Source organism: Danio rerio, chromosome 19 (assembly GCF_052040795.2).
Source record: "Danio rerio strain M-AB ecotype USA chromosome 19, GRCz13ab, whole genome shotgun sequence".
In the NCBI taxonomy this organism is placed as follows: Eukaryota; Metazoa; Chordata; class Actinopteri; order Cypriniformes; family Danionidae; genus Danio; species Danio rerio.
This window is the reverse complement of record NC_141039.2, coordinates 32417514-32432832: the sequence shown is the minus strand read 5'-3', so window position 1 is coordinate 32432832 and position 15319 is coordinate 32417514. Positions and strand designations below refer to the sequence as shown.

The 15319-nt window shown below is 35.1% G+C and overlaps 1 long non-coding RNA gene across 1 annotated transcript in view; it reads left to right on the top strand.

Annotated features, from left to right (window-relative positions):
- LOC141379123 (uncharacterized) overlaps window positions 1-7347 on the top strand; it is a 30459-nt gene extending 23112 nt beyond the window's left edge. Inside the window, exons 2-3 of the long non-coding RNA XR_015516964.1 lie at window positions 1376-1459; window positions 4829-7347. This is a non-coding gene — a long non-coding RNA (uncharacterized LOC141379123). The remainder of the gene's footprint in view (window positions 1-1375; window positions 1460-4828) is intronic.
- The last annotated feature ends 7972 nt before the right edge of the window (window positions 7348-15319 follow it).

Genomic DNA, 15319 nt, shown 5'->3' with positions numbered 1-15319 from the left:
TTTGCTGCAATTGTTTGAATGGACTAATGTGATGATTGTTTGAATGTTTTTAAAATGAATAATAAAATACAATAGAAAGATAAATAATTAAATTACACAAAGTTTAAATGAGATTAAACGAATTAACAAGAAACAAATATAAAAGAAAAACTTTTAAAATGACATTACAAAAATGTCAGGTCGACACTGTCTTTAAAAAAATAAATAAATAAATAAAAACACTGTAAATTGGCATTGAGGTTTGCATGTTCTTTGCCAGGAATCCTGGCCAATATGTTGACCATCTCTGGCTTAAGATGGGATTTTGTGGGGCTCACTATGTTCCCCCTCATGCTGAACACACTCTCAGATGCGCAGCTTGTTGCGCACACGCAAAGATACTTTTTCGTTACGTTTGCCAACTGGGGGAACATATTTGGTTGTCTTTTGTTGTCCTACCTGACTTCAATTTCTTAATGTATTAATTAGCCTAATGCATTATATATTATTAAGCCGAAATAAACCTAATAAGACTTTCTCCAGAAGAAAAAAATATTATCAGACATACTGTGAAAATGTCCTTGTTCTGTTAAACATCATTTGGTGAAATATTTAAAAAGAAATTCGATGGGGGGTGGGGGTGGGGGAAGGGGTTATTATTCTGACTGTAACTGTATGTATTATACTGTTGAATTTCCTTCATTTAATATTCTTTCAAATACATATTTAAGTGCAAAAAGTTACTGACCCTCCGACACGTGAATCTGTGTATTTTACTCAAATATACTTTTAATACAGTTTTGTTTTTTGAATGATTCAAACAAGTTCAGTGCTTTACATTTGAGTTATGCCATTTCTGTGATAAATTACTGAGAGGTCAGAAAGAAAACTCATGACCCGTGACCCTAGCCGTCTCCCTTCCACGGAAGATACAAAGGTCTTTAAAGAAGGAGAAACTCTGTGCAGATGTTTCTTGATCATTAGTTCACTTCAACACAGCGAACATAAACTACAACTTTGACTCGCCGTGAGCTAAATGACTGCCCCTCGACTGCTGGACCGTTCATTATAGACGTCTGCACACATTAAGAAGCTGCTCGTGGGAGGATTTTTTCCAACCTTTGTCTCTGCTCATTCAAGGAAACATCGGTGCTCAGTGTAACCTTTAGTGATATGCTTTGTGTAATGCATGATGGGAAATAAGAGCGATAGGAGCGAGGGACAAGGTCTGTATTTGTACGTGAGCGCTGACCTTTTCAAGTCGCTGTTGTTGTTTTGTTTACTTGCTGATTCTTCGCCGACTGAGGCAAAGTGTGCGGTCGGAGCTTTCTTTTCTTTGGAAAACAAGACTGTAACATTGAGGAGAGGTAGACAGAATGACTAATTCTCTCTTCAGGGGGTCGAGGAGAGATGAAGTCTCTGGCGGAGCGGCTTAGACGGTGTTGTCGAACCAACCTTCAGAACTGCTGCTGATTTTCTGGTAATTCAGCACTCCTCTGTCAGCCTGTTAAGAGGTTTTTTTCTTTCAAACATTGTGAATAGATGCCTGACAGGGGTTTTTAGAGGAAATAAAACAAGCTTCTAACTGGTGGCCTTGTGTCTTACAGCTTGTCATCTGAGGCCCTCTGAATTGTGGACTTTAGTTAATTGAAGCATTTGTATCAAGGGTGTCAGACTGACATTACCCGCAGATCATTAGATGGGTTGGGTGCAGAAACCTATATGACTAGTATGTACCAGAATAAATCAGAATGCAGATTTCAGGCTTTTTTGGTACCTTACAAATGGCAACATCCCGCTCTCCCTTGTGAAGCCAATGCGGAATTGACTGAAACTGCAATTCATTGACTGGCCTTTGGGGGGCTGGCTTCAGAAACTTCAGATGTCCACTGACTGCCATGCTAAATTGGCCAATTTTACAGCTAAATTGGCCAATTTTACAGGGCTGTGCAATTAATCGAAAATCCGATTTCGATTTCGATTTTGGCTTTTACCGATTATGAAAAACCATTAATCGAGATAAACGATTATTCCATCACGTACCGCACCCTTTCCAGTTGTACACGTGTGAAAACTCTTTGCCTCTGCATGTGCTGTAATGTAACTTTTGCAGCACGGGATGTGCATCTTTCATATTTTTAAAAGCGCAAAAGAGCACATGCCTCGGACAGGAAGCGTGTGTGTGTGTTTGCGCGCGCGCCGCGCTTAGCCTCGGACAGCAGAGCGCACACACACATTTAACGCGATCTTAATGTGAACGCTTTAATGGTCAAATACATGCACATTTGTGTCAGAGCGCTGTGTTTAGTGATTTCATATTAACCCTCATTTGTGTAATAAACAAGTTGAGAATCAAAAGACACGAGAAAGAGAAACCATATCAGAGCCGCACTATTCTTAAAGTGACAGCGTGCAATATTCCTGCTGCTGCCGACTGTTTTTATTATTAATCAATAATAAAATCAAAAATACAGTGAAGATTCTTAAAGCACAGTTTAAACATAACAGATTTAATAACTCATTTCTAATATTTGATTTCTTTTATCTTTGCTATGATGACAGTACATTATATTTTACTAGATGTTTTTCAAGATATTCAGCTTACAGTGACATTCAAAGGCTTAATTTGGGTGAATAGACAAGTCATTGTATAACAGTAGTTTCTTCTGCAGACAATCAAACATATATATTGCTAAACGGGCTAATAATATCGAGCTATTAAAATAGGTTTCAAAATATTCATACCTGCTTTTATTCTAGCTGAAACAAAACAAATAAGCCTTTCTCCAGAAAAAAAAATTTTATTGGAAATACTGTAAAAAATATATATATTTATATATAAAAATAAATTTACAAAAGGACAAATAATTTTGACTTCAACTGATAATCGTTTTGAATAATCGTGATTACAATTATGACCAAAATAATCGTGATTATGATTTTTCCCATAATCGAGCAGCCCTAGTTTTGTTGCAAATAGCTAATATTGCCCTCCAAAAGACATTTTACATAATTTAAGAAAGGTTATGTTGCACAAAAAGTGTAAATATACAATATGAGTTTGCTTGTTTTAACACAATATTAAAACATTTTGTATATATGGTTATATATGAATAAACCAATATGTTGCATTTTTTTTTAAATCGGTAACCTGTGAGCATCAGTTGTCTCTGGTAGTTTGTTATTCTTTATAAATAGTCCAGACAAGCTGTGCATATTTTGAATGTACAGTTAGCAAAATTAGGTTTTGCATGTATAATATAAAATAATATAAAAATTTGTTACCCTCAAATGACATTAGTATATGCATAAAAACAGTGTAATTTGGGCTATAAACTATTTTAAGTGATTTGAATGAAATGAATATTAACCTTACTTTAAAAAGCGTGCAACTCCATTGCTTTCAGGTAAAGCAAAAAAACTTAATTGAAATATTAGAGAAAAGACTAAAATATTCTTTCTGAATACAGAGGTGAGCAGCTCTTTTCAAACTCAAAACTGCATACTTTGCATATTTAATGGACTAATGATGTCTGAGATTTTGTTTCTTGAGAACTGCAGTTTTCTCCTTGCAGATCAAGCATTTAGCAGTCTCTTTAAATGAGCTGAAAGAATAATATATGCAGCCTTTATGCTTTCATTACAAACCTATGATGTTTTATTTTTAAAATTGCTATTACTATTTACACGGTCATCAGTTTATGATAAATTTTTTTCAGGGTGTCCGTGGGGACTTAAAAACTGTTAATGCCGTAAATATCAAAAACTAAATCTTAGGCCTTAAAAAAGTCTTAAATTTACTGAAACATTGTGTTGAAGGTCTTAAATCTTTTTTAAACAAGTCTTAATTTTCCTTTGTTCATGTATAGCTACCCAATCTGGCCAACACTCATCCAATCACCCAAAATTCATCTCAGTAAATCTTATATATAAATGCACTATATAAATACACACATAACATTACATTACATTACATTTTAAATTTTTTATTTAAGAATGTAATTTTTAACTGTATTCACCATAATGTTTTAATTATTTTGCTTATAATAACATTTGTTTAAAAGTTCTCTATGTATTTACTGCAGATGAAGCTGACCTGGACAGACTGTTGTGCATACATTTAGTTTATTTATTATAGTTAAAAACCTTTAAAACATTTTTCCAAAAAAATAAATAAATAAATAAAAAATAAAAGTTATGCTTATAAAAAGTTTGTGTACGACTAGAGCTTGCTTGTTTTGACGCAATATTTAGTCAGAATTTACTAAAATATAAATATTTTTAATTATGAAATTATTAATATTGTATTATCAAATTTATATATATATATATATATATATATATATATATATATATATATATATATATATATATATATATATATATATATATATATATAAACATAAACTTTGATAGGGCAAAAAAATAAATAAAAATCTTTTCCAACTGAGCCATTCGAAAAACTTTTTAGCGTTTCGCCCTGTACAAGTCTAAAGTTTCATTCATAATGGTCTTAAAATTGTCTTAAAATCTTAAATTTAACTTTCTGAAACTTGCAGAAACCCTGTTTTAAGGCATTTGCTTTACAAATTTTTATTTCAAATTGCTTGGAATTGACAACAAAGACTTTTAAATTCTTATATAATTAAAAATAATAAAAAAACTACTTTTAAAATTCCAAATCCTAGTAGCAAATGCTTTGCAACACAAGCTAAAGACTGACTATTTAAACAATCCTTCGATATGTTGCTCCACAGCTCAACTTCTTGAGCTGCTTCAGTGCCACATTTGCATTCTTCTTTTTGTCTTCTTCCTCATCTCTCCTCCTGTCTCCCTGTCCACATCACAGCATCCAGAGCTAATGGGAGCGAGACCACCGCCGAGTGACAGTCATGTCGAACTGTGTGTGATGGAGACAGATTGGGAGCATCAATCACTGTGTCACACCAGTTTCGCTTCACACCCTCCCTGAAGGGGGACCATGTCGGCCGACAGCTCCAGACTCCAGATCACCACTGCAGTGATTGATTATAAGATCAAAGCACTCCTGAAAGTATCGTGTGTACAGGTACTTCTGCGTGTGTACTTTGCCAAGTCCTGTAATTGTGCTTCTGTGTGGAAGTAGAGGTGTCACAATAACTATAGCCGCACGCCTGGTATTCATACAAACGTGAAGCAAATATTTTAAAGAATTTTAGTAAGGAAGGAAGGAACTGGTAACCTAGTTGGCTGGGCGATACCATTAAATATATGCAGTTTAATAAACATAACGTTTAGTATCATTCAATATCGATAATTATTGAATATTCTTTCCGATCTATTTAGGTTTATTAGGATTTTTTCATTATTTAACCATTTTATTTGAATTTACCAACATTACTTAGGCAAATAGTTTTAAAAATATAGCCAAAAACAAAATACATAAGTGCTAAAGAGACTCAAACCAAATAAATAAAATGTCGCAAAGTGTGTGCAATGATAATGCAGATTGGTTAGTTGTACTTGCATAAATCGCTGTGCGCACGCGGCATTCTGAAATGTTGTCAACTAGGTGCACCTGGAAAATGTGCATGCGTCACATTCGCACCGCTTGCGTTATGCCAAGCCGCGCATCTCGATTGGGAAAAAATAAGCTTATTCTTATTTATTGATTATTTATCTTATTTATTATTACTTATTTTGTCTTATTTATCATATTATTTCTTTCAAGGCATGCACTTAGCAGCCACATTTTAATAAAGCTATTGCACTTTATACTGAAACTGTCAAACTTTTTTTATTGTTATTGACAATGGTGTTCAGTCATTAAATATCTATAATATTTTATCAGCCCAGCCCTATTTCTAACCCTAAATAAAACAAGGCAAGCATGATGGAAACAGGACTACAATTAGTAATTAATGTGCAAGTTATAAATGGGCTAAGTGCAGCTTGCAATGGCTAAAATATCGATATAAAGATACTGACAGAAAAAAGTCCATTGGTCAAGTGAGTCAAACACTGGAGCTACCTGAACTTTATGACTTCTATAATTTCCATAGAGGTCATTCTGAATTTGTGTCTTGTCATATTTACACTCAAAGTTTCTTTAGAGATTTTGAAAGCTTTGAATGTCTGTCATCATGTTTTATGAAGTCATTAACCTAAAAATACGAGTATAAAGTGTTACTAGATTGCCTGTGAGTGTGCATGCTTCACTTTGTACAGCAAGCAGGAGAGAAAAAGTTTTTTTTAGTTTTTTTTTACCACATTGAAAGTTTATAAGATGTCCGAAGTTAGAAAGTTATGCTTTTGTTAGCAGAAAGTTGCTAGGAAAGGTGGAGGGAAAGTATAGCAGGCACTGAAATGCATGCGGTCAATTTGATTGTTATTTGGTCTTGCATTTGTTTTGTTAGAATGGAATATACACACTTTTAAAAACACATGGTTTTTGTTTGAACAAGTTCATTGAATTACTAAATTTTAAAACTGTGAAAATGACTGCCAATTCACTACATCAGAATATATTCTGCAAATGTGTTTCCATCTACCATTACTTGCATTAATTCTTCAAAAGTCAAAAACCTCGATTTATTTTTAATTTAAGGATTTTTTTTCAAAATGTTCAAACAATAGAATGATGGAAGCATACAGTAGCTACTATCTGTACATGTGAAATTTCACTATTCTTGATACAATCCCTTATATCCGGGGTGTCCAAACTCAGTCCTAGAGGGCCAGTGTCCTGCAGATTTTAGCTCCAACTTGCTCCAAACTTCTGAGAGTTTCTTTTGATCATTGTCTTGATGAAATGTTTACTCTGGTTTCATCTTCATTATGCTGAATGAATAGGTGATATTTCAGCTGCTGTCTGGGCATTCACTGTTTTTCTTCACTTCCCTTTCTTCATGTGTTCAATACATTTTTCCTGTGTCATTTCATTTTATTACACAACTTGGGATGGGATGTGGGATGTGGTCATGGCCAAATGTTCAAACCGCACTAAATGTTAGGATTAGGGGTTTTGTGTTTTTTTAAATAGTGATCATACATTTTCTTGCAACCAAATCACCCAAATTAATACCAAATTTGCAGTTTGTGAAATGATTGCATTTGCACATGAAATCGGGTTTCATCAGGCTTCAAAAGAATAGGTCACCTAAAAATAAAAATTGAGCCATCATTTACTCACCCTTCACTTGTTTTAAACCGGTTTGAGTTTCATTCCTCAGTTGAACACAAAGGGTGACATACTGGAGAAGGTTGGGGGAAAAAAAAAAAAAAACAATGACTTGCATAGTATTTTTTTGTTCCTACTGTACTATGGGTGTCAGTGGTTGTCTCCCCCCCCCCAAACATTTCTCTGAATAACTTGTTTTGTGTTCAACAGAAGAAAGAAATTCATAAAAGTTTATAACCACCTGAGTGTGAGTAAACAATGAGGAAATTTTCATTTTTAGGTGAACTATCCCTTTAAGTTGGAAGGCTGTAGTCGATGCCTGAAGCATGACTTTCAGCTTTGTATTCAAGACTTTGAATTTAATTTGATTGACAGTACTTGCTTGCTACCAAAATAGGAAAGAAAATCCTGAATGACTTGGTTGAATGAAACAAGAAAATAGGTAAGAAATTGTATGTGTAAAAATATGAAGCAAAAACCACATTATGCTTTTGAAGTGATTATATTTTAACGTTTGATGTTTCACTGCATGATAAAATTGATTTAGTAATTTACACTTGAGTACAACAGAGTTAAGACCAACAACATATGTTAGTCTTTAGAAGCATATAATGGTGATAATTAAAAAAACATTTACGACAGAGCCTAGTATTTACATTTCCTAGATTGCTTATTATTTGTGCTACATGTGTTACATCATGAAACTTAAAGAGGTGGTCCTCAGTGTATTTATATAGCTTGGTTGTGTTTATAAGATGCAAAGCAATGTGTGCTCATGCTTCACTTGTAGAAAATCACATAATTTTTTTATATATATCTTACTTTGATTATATACAGCTACTGAGCTAACATGAAAACAACTGTCATTATTCCTAGTTCCTCTAAAAAGGACTGCCCTCAAGAGGCTCTGATTGGTCAGCTAACAATAATGTGCTGTGATTAGCGGATCGGCACTACGTCACGCCTCTACAAGCACGCGCCTTTGCACTGTGTTTGTGTTTGTGCCTGAATGAGACATCATAAAGAGCACCCAGCTGAATCTCACGCCTGCTCTCTAAAATAAATCTGACAAATGTTTTTCACATATATTCAGAATAAGCATGTGTAAGTAATATGAAACGGGGGGTGGGTGTTTACAGCAGTTTGACTGATAGATATGAATTTCTAGCTAGATTGTTAGTCGTGCCAAACAGCATTTCCCGACATTTTAGCTTTCTCTGCTATAACATTACAGTGCCTCTGGCCACGCCCCTTCACTGCGTGTGGCTTATGTGCGTGGTGAATGTGGTAAACTGAAGCGTTTGTGATCTCACTAGCTCAGATGTGTTTGTTTGTAGGCTTTGCTAAGCTAACTCTGTAAATGCCAGCGTCTCCCTTTACACTGAACTTTGAGCGTATTACATTCAGAGATGTTGTTTTTGTTCACACAGCTATATTACACATCAACTAAAGTTAAAAATATGATATCATATTGGACCACTCCTTTAAATAATGCATATTTGTCCCTGTAAGAGGAGTATTTTGGAAAATACTGATTATATGGTACCTCATTTGGTCAGTGAAAACTATATTTTAAAAACTTTCAGAGACTCCTTAAATGTAATAACACAGAGGCTGAACAATTTGTAAATTATATTGCAGTTTTCTTTTAAAAAATTGCTTTTCTGCAACTTAAATGCGAGCTTCAGCTTTGTTTTTTGATCTTTGCAACAGAGAGGGGCAGTTCTGTTAAGTTAAATTTAACCTGTCATTAAAATTAACTTTAAAATGCAACCTTTTTGATTCAATTAAGTGTTAAAACCTCAACATTTTATGTTGGAGATCTTGACAGCAGAAATTAAAAAAACTTTTCTAGGTATGTTTCGTCCTGGATTTGACAGTTGATTCAGGCTACCAAAGTCTTGTTTCCATGAAAAACAAATCTTGCCATACCAATCCATTGGGATACAACGATACCAATTCTGATCCTTTTAGCTCTTAAATGTTATACAGTACATAAGCAACTTACCTTGTTTTGTCCAATAAATACCATAGCTGTTGCTTTAATTTCATTATACAGTAATGGTGGATATTGTTGAGAATCAAATAAATAACCACAACAAATACTCATTTCACAATGAACATTTTAATAGGCCTTAAAAACATGGCTTACGCAAAACATTGTCCATGCTAGGATATTTTGACATTGTTTTGTAGGCTCTTTAATAAGCAAACTGAGCAGTACTGCAACCCATAAGGTGTAATTAAACATCATCCAATATGCGACTGACAACAAAAACAAACAGAAACAAGGTTCATTGTTTTCCATGTGTTTTTTTTGTGTAGAGAATTGGCACTGGCTAAACAGAGAAAATGTGTCAGTCCATGACACACAAGTCTAGCACAAGTTAAGCACAAACTCCTGTTAAGAATTGCTGTAACTGAGAAATGAACAGATTCTTTTTTTTATTACACTCCATGTATAAGGTTGCAGTCAATCATGTAAAAAGTCAAATCCTCCTCAACTGTCTTCTCTGTCATATCTTGCTGCAAATGACAAATTTAAGCTGACAAATTGCAGTCGGTTTGTGAATTTAGGGACTACCAATTAAATTGACCAAGAAAAATAAATATATCAGTTAAAAATGTGTGTGTGTGTATATATATTTATATGTGTATATGTATTTCTATATGTATACTCATTGGCCATTTTATTAGGTACACCTCACCAGTACCCCTTTTTGCCCTCAGAATCCGTTGGGGTATAGACTTAACAAGGTACTGGAAATATTCCTCATAGTTCTTTTTTTTTTTTTTTTTTTTCGGTTGCACATCCATGATGCGAATATCCCGTTCCACCAAATCCCAAAGGTGCTCTATTAGATTGAGATCTGGTGGTTGTGGAGGCCATTTGAGTACAGTGAACTCATTGTCATGTTCCAGAAACCAGTCTGAGATGATTTGTACTATTGTATAACATGGTGCGTTATCCTGCTACAAGTAGCCATCAGAAGATGGGTACACTGTGGTCATGAAGAGATGGACATGGTCAGCAATAATACTCAGGTAGGCTGTGGCGTTTACACAATGCTCAATTTGTACTAATAAGCCCCAACGTGTGCCAAAGAAAATATCCCTCACACCATTACACCACCACCACCAGCCTGAACTGTTGATACAAGGCAGGATGGATCCATGCTTTTATGTTGTTGACACCAAATTCTCACCCTAACATCCGAATGTCGCAGCACAAATCAAGGCTTATCAGACCAAGCAATGTTTACATGGCCATTCTCCTCTGACCTCTGGCATCAACAAGGTATTTGCACCCACGGAACTGCTGCTCAATGTATATTTTCTTTTTTTCGGACCATTCTCTGTAAACTTTAGAGATAGTTGTGCGTGAAAATCACAGTAGATCTGCAGTTTCTGAAATACTCAGACAACCCGTCTGGCACCAACAACCATGCCACGTTTAAAGTCACCTAAATCACCTTTCTTCCCAATTCTGATGCTCAGTTTGAGGGGTAGCAGATCATCTTGACCATGTCTACATGCCTAAATGCATTGAGTTGCTGCAATGTGGTTGGCTGATTAGAAAATTGCATTAACGAGCAGTTGAAGAGGTGTACCTAATAAAGTGGCCGGTGAGTGTGTATATAAACCTCTTTGCAAAGCTTTTTTTTTCTGGAAAAAACAGGTATCAACTCCTCATTAAGAGGTTGTGGGAGACTTAATTGATTTTCTGTGATACAAAATATTAGTTAAACTGAGTTCCCCAAATATTTCTATGAGTTTGTGTTTTTGTTAGGGATGCAAAAAGCATAAAAAATATGCAAAAGTGTCTGCTAAATGACTAAATGGAAATGCATAGATATTGCTCATATTTCACTGATTCATTTAAAGCAAACTGCTGGAGGGCCGGTGTCCTGCAAAGTTTAGTTTCAGTTCTAATAAGACACGCCTGTGCTAGCTAATTAAGCTCTTTTGCTGCAGTCACACTAGAGTTTGTGTGTGCGAAATTCTGTTGTATAATGCTGCGAAAAGGGGCAAGAATAAACAAGATGGTTAGATATTTTAAAAAGCAAGCAATTGGTTCATGTTTTAAATTTCTGTCCAGAGAGGTCATGTTTTGATCTTCGATTGGTCTCACGCAGTCACATGATGCGATCTTGCAAGTGTAAACTTGTTGCACAAGCTTGCATTTCCAGTCTGATGCATTCGCGTACATTATAAATGGAAGTCTATGGGGAGAAAAGTCCAGTGTGACTGCAGCGGCTTTCTTGAAACATCCCTGCAGGTGTGTCAAGGGAAGTTGGAGCTAAATCTGCTGGACACCAGCCCTCCAGGACCCGGTTTGGATATCTGCATATCGGCAATCAAATGAAAAAGATTGATCCCTATATAATCATCCAATGTTAATCTCAAAGAAAATCATTAATTTCATAGGAAAAACATAATATACTGTACAAAATATCAGATCTGTCTGTACAAAATTGGACAATAAAAGAAATTGCTTGCACATTTGTTCTGGAGCAGCAATAATTAAAACGTAAAGCAACAGCAGTGGATTTTTTCTTGTCAAGTTATCAAATAAATCTGTTTTATTATACGTCAAGAAAATTGTTCTTTAAAGAAATACTGAATCGCAAAAAATCTCTCTTAAAATCTTGGACATTTGAATGTTATATGGTTTCAATGTATATTCACTAAAATTAATGAAATGGAGAAAAAGCTTGCTAGTTAGTGCTGTATGCAATTGACCAGTAATGGTATCAGAATTTGATGACTGTAATAGTTGAAGTGAGTATCAGTATCGGCCTATTGGTGCATTTCCACTGCTATATTTATATATTTATTTAAAGTTCGATAGTCTCTAATCATTCTTTGCTTCTGTCGAAAAGAGCAGCTTCTCTCCATGTGAATAGCTTGGAATAAATCTTACAGTTTTTGGAGCAACATGAGGATGAGCTCTTCCTTTGACACCCAAACACAAGAATTGTGAACACTTCATGGCTTGGTGTCAGTCATCTCCGCTCGGGCTTTCCATGCGCGTGGCTTCTGAGAGCAGAAGTCACAGTTTTAGATATCAAAGAAGTGCAGAAAGTGAAGTGGAGCTAAAAGGGACCGGCTGCACTGAGGGGCTGGCTGAGATCCCACTCAATTATGCAGTCGAGTGAGCCCATCCTCGCTCACACATAAGCACAATACACGTCTGAGCTGTTTCATCATCCCCACAGGCCATATTAACTCGCATACACACACACCCAGGCCTGCGCTCTTACACATCTCGACATCTCCGCCGCTGCGGCTCCAGTCGAGTCTCTGCTCTGCTTTGAATACCCTCTGTCAGTCGTAGCACATGACTCACTCACATGCGGCTAGTAACGTAATGTCGATTTTTCATGAACTATTCTGATACCAATTTTGAGTTTTTATTATTTCATTATTATTAATAATTAGTATTATATTATTACTAATAATAGCCATGTTTTGGATCCCCTTAAAACATTTGTGTTGCATACTATTTGCGTATAAAAATACTCCCGACAAATTGGGAGTGTCGAGTGGTGAAAGAGGGAAGGGTTTGCATGAAAAGGGGAGTTTCAGTATGTGCACTCGCTGATTTTCACAACGACAACGCACACAAAGACGCAGAGGAGAAAGACAGTGACTACGTTTACATAGACATCAGTAATCAAATGATTTGCCTTAATGTGAATAAGACAATAATATAAATAAGGTGTTTACATGAGTTGCTTTTTGAATGTACCTTTCATGATCTTTTTTTACTTGTTATTGCACATAATTCGATTAACGTCATCATGTCACCACGCTATACACATTTCTTTCATGTGAGTTTCATGTGAACTGAAATATATTCTATAGTATACTTTAAGTTTTACTACAGTAAACTGAGGTGTTTTCTAGTATAAAATATATAGTTGTAGACAACTTAGTCCAGTATTGGGTAGTTTGTTTGTTTCACTATAGTGGTTGTATTACCACAGCAACTACAGTATTCTATTCAACATATTATTTACAGTTCTTTTATATAGTATAGTATTATATATAGGAAGTATAATACTGTACACCATAGTATTCACTATAATTTACTATATTTTTTCATATGTAACCAGTGTTGGGTAAAAAAGTGATAAATTACCATTTTACGCCTATATTTTACTCGACGCAAAAATAACAACACATATTTGTCAGTAACCCAGTTAGTTACTTTTTTAGAGTGACTTAAAATCCTCAAGAAATCAAAACTAACCATATGGTTTTGTTAGCTCACATTAGCTATGTTTCCATCCAAAAATGTGAATAAACTTTATGCGAAACACTGGATTATCGCATAAAAGTTGTGCGAATGAAGCACCGTTTCCATCCAACAAGTCAAAGCGAACAAAATCGTCACTTCCTGATTAACTGGCGCCAAATATCAAGAGTAAAAACTGCATTTGCTGCAGCAGGAGAAGCTGCATCAATCTTTTCTAAATGAATGTGCCTCAGAAAACAATCCTGACAAGCAGTGAGCGCGCAGTGGCGTTTGAAGGTGTCAGACGCGGAGCACAGGCGATCTTGATTCTGGAGGTCATTAATAATTTAATAACATTAATAATTAATACTGAAATGGTAAGGCGTTTTATAATGACCAAAACAACATTTCAGGTGTTTTATATTGTGCTCAGCCTGACGTTTTATCCATTCACACACACTTAACAAAATCACATGACCTTTTTTAATGCGCATGCTGGAGTTTGTGCGGTAAAAGTGTTTTCATCGCAGTTTATGCGCATCTTTTCTTATCGAATAAAAAGTTTATCCTACCCAGTTAAGCGTATACGTTTTTTTATGCGCATTTTTAAAAATATATGCGCATCATGTCGTTTCCATCAACTGTTTTTTTTATGCGCATTTGCAAGGTGGATGGAAACTTAGCTATTGCCTGTTTTGTTGTGACAAATTCATCTGTGCATGTTATTAAGTAAAAATTTTGTCAGTTTTGACAACAAAAAAATAGTAAGCAGGAGGTGTCTGTTTTCTAAAACCCATTTCCCGATCTTTTTGAATGAAATGTCTAATTTACAGCATCCAATCAGCCTGCAGTAGAAAAAACAAGCCACGCCCACTGTTTGCTCATTTGAAATTCCGTTTCTTTAGCAATAGCTTCGCAATGCAAAAAATAATAACGATCACAGCTTTCAGTTGAAGGGGACTTTAGGATTGCAATATATGACTTTTTCCCAACACTTCTGGCACATCTATGCTCAATTCCAGCATTTCTGGCCCCTGTTATGGCTTCTTTTACACCCTTTGCACTTTAAAATAATTTTATTTGCAAATCTGGAATCAAGATTCATCTCTCAGAATTAAAACATAAAAATGTCTGGTTGCCAATCATGACATCCGACTTCTGGCCAATCAATCTATGCATCTCTAACTCGCACCCTATAGGAACCCTTAAGCTCCTCGTCCTCTGCTGGAACAGGTGACTGTTAGCAACAGTAACAGCTTTTGATCTGCGCCAGGCCAGTGAGAGGAAGCCAAATGAGAAGAGCTGAATTTATTGTTCAGGTCACCCCTAAGGATTCGGCGGTCAATGACAATTTAACACACCCTTTGTGATGAAGTCAAGCAGTCAACTGTGGTCACTCTGCCTAATCAAGATCAATCTTGTAGGGATAGACTGGGATTAAATAACTGGACCATTCTAATTTAAAGTCTATAGTTAGCAATTAAATATCACATAAACTATGATTTTGAGAAAAAATAAAATTTTTTCCTGCTTTTTAATCTATAATATAAGATAGATATATTTCCCCCCCCCCAAACTTCAAATTAAAATATTGCCACTTACATTGTGTATGTGTGTGTGTGTGTGTGTGTGTATGTGTTTGTGTGTGTCGAAAATGACTACTGGTTAAAATAAATACAAATGCAATATAAGGGTTATTTAACCAAATAGAGCTTTTTTTTTTTTTAAAGAAAAGTTCCTCCAAAAATGAAAATATCCTCATTATTACCTTATTCAAATGGTTTTAAACGATTAAGAATTTCTTTCTTTTGTTGAACACAAAACCAGATATTTTGAAGAATGTTGTAAAAATTAGCTATTGACTTTCATAGTAGGAACAAAACTACTATGTTTTTGTTTTTCAGCATTCTTCAGTATATATTTGTGTTCAACAGGAGAAA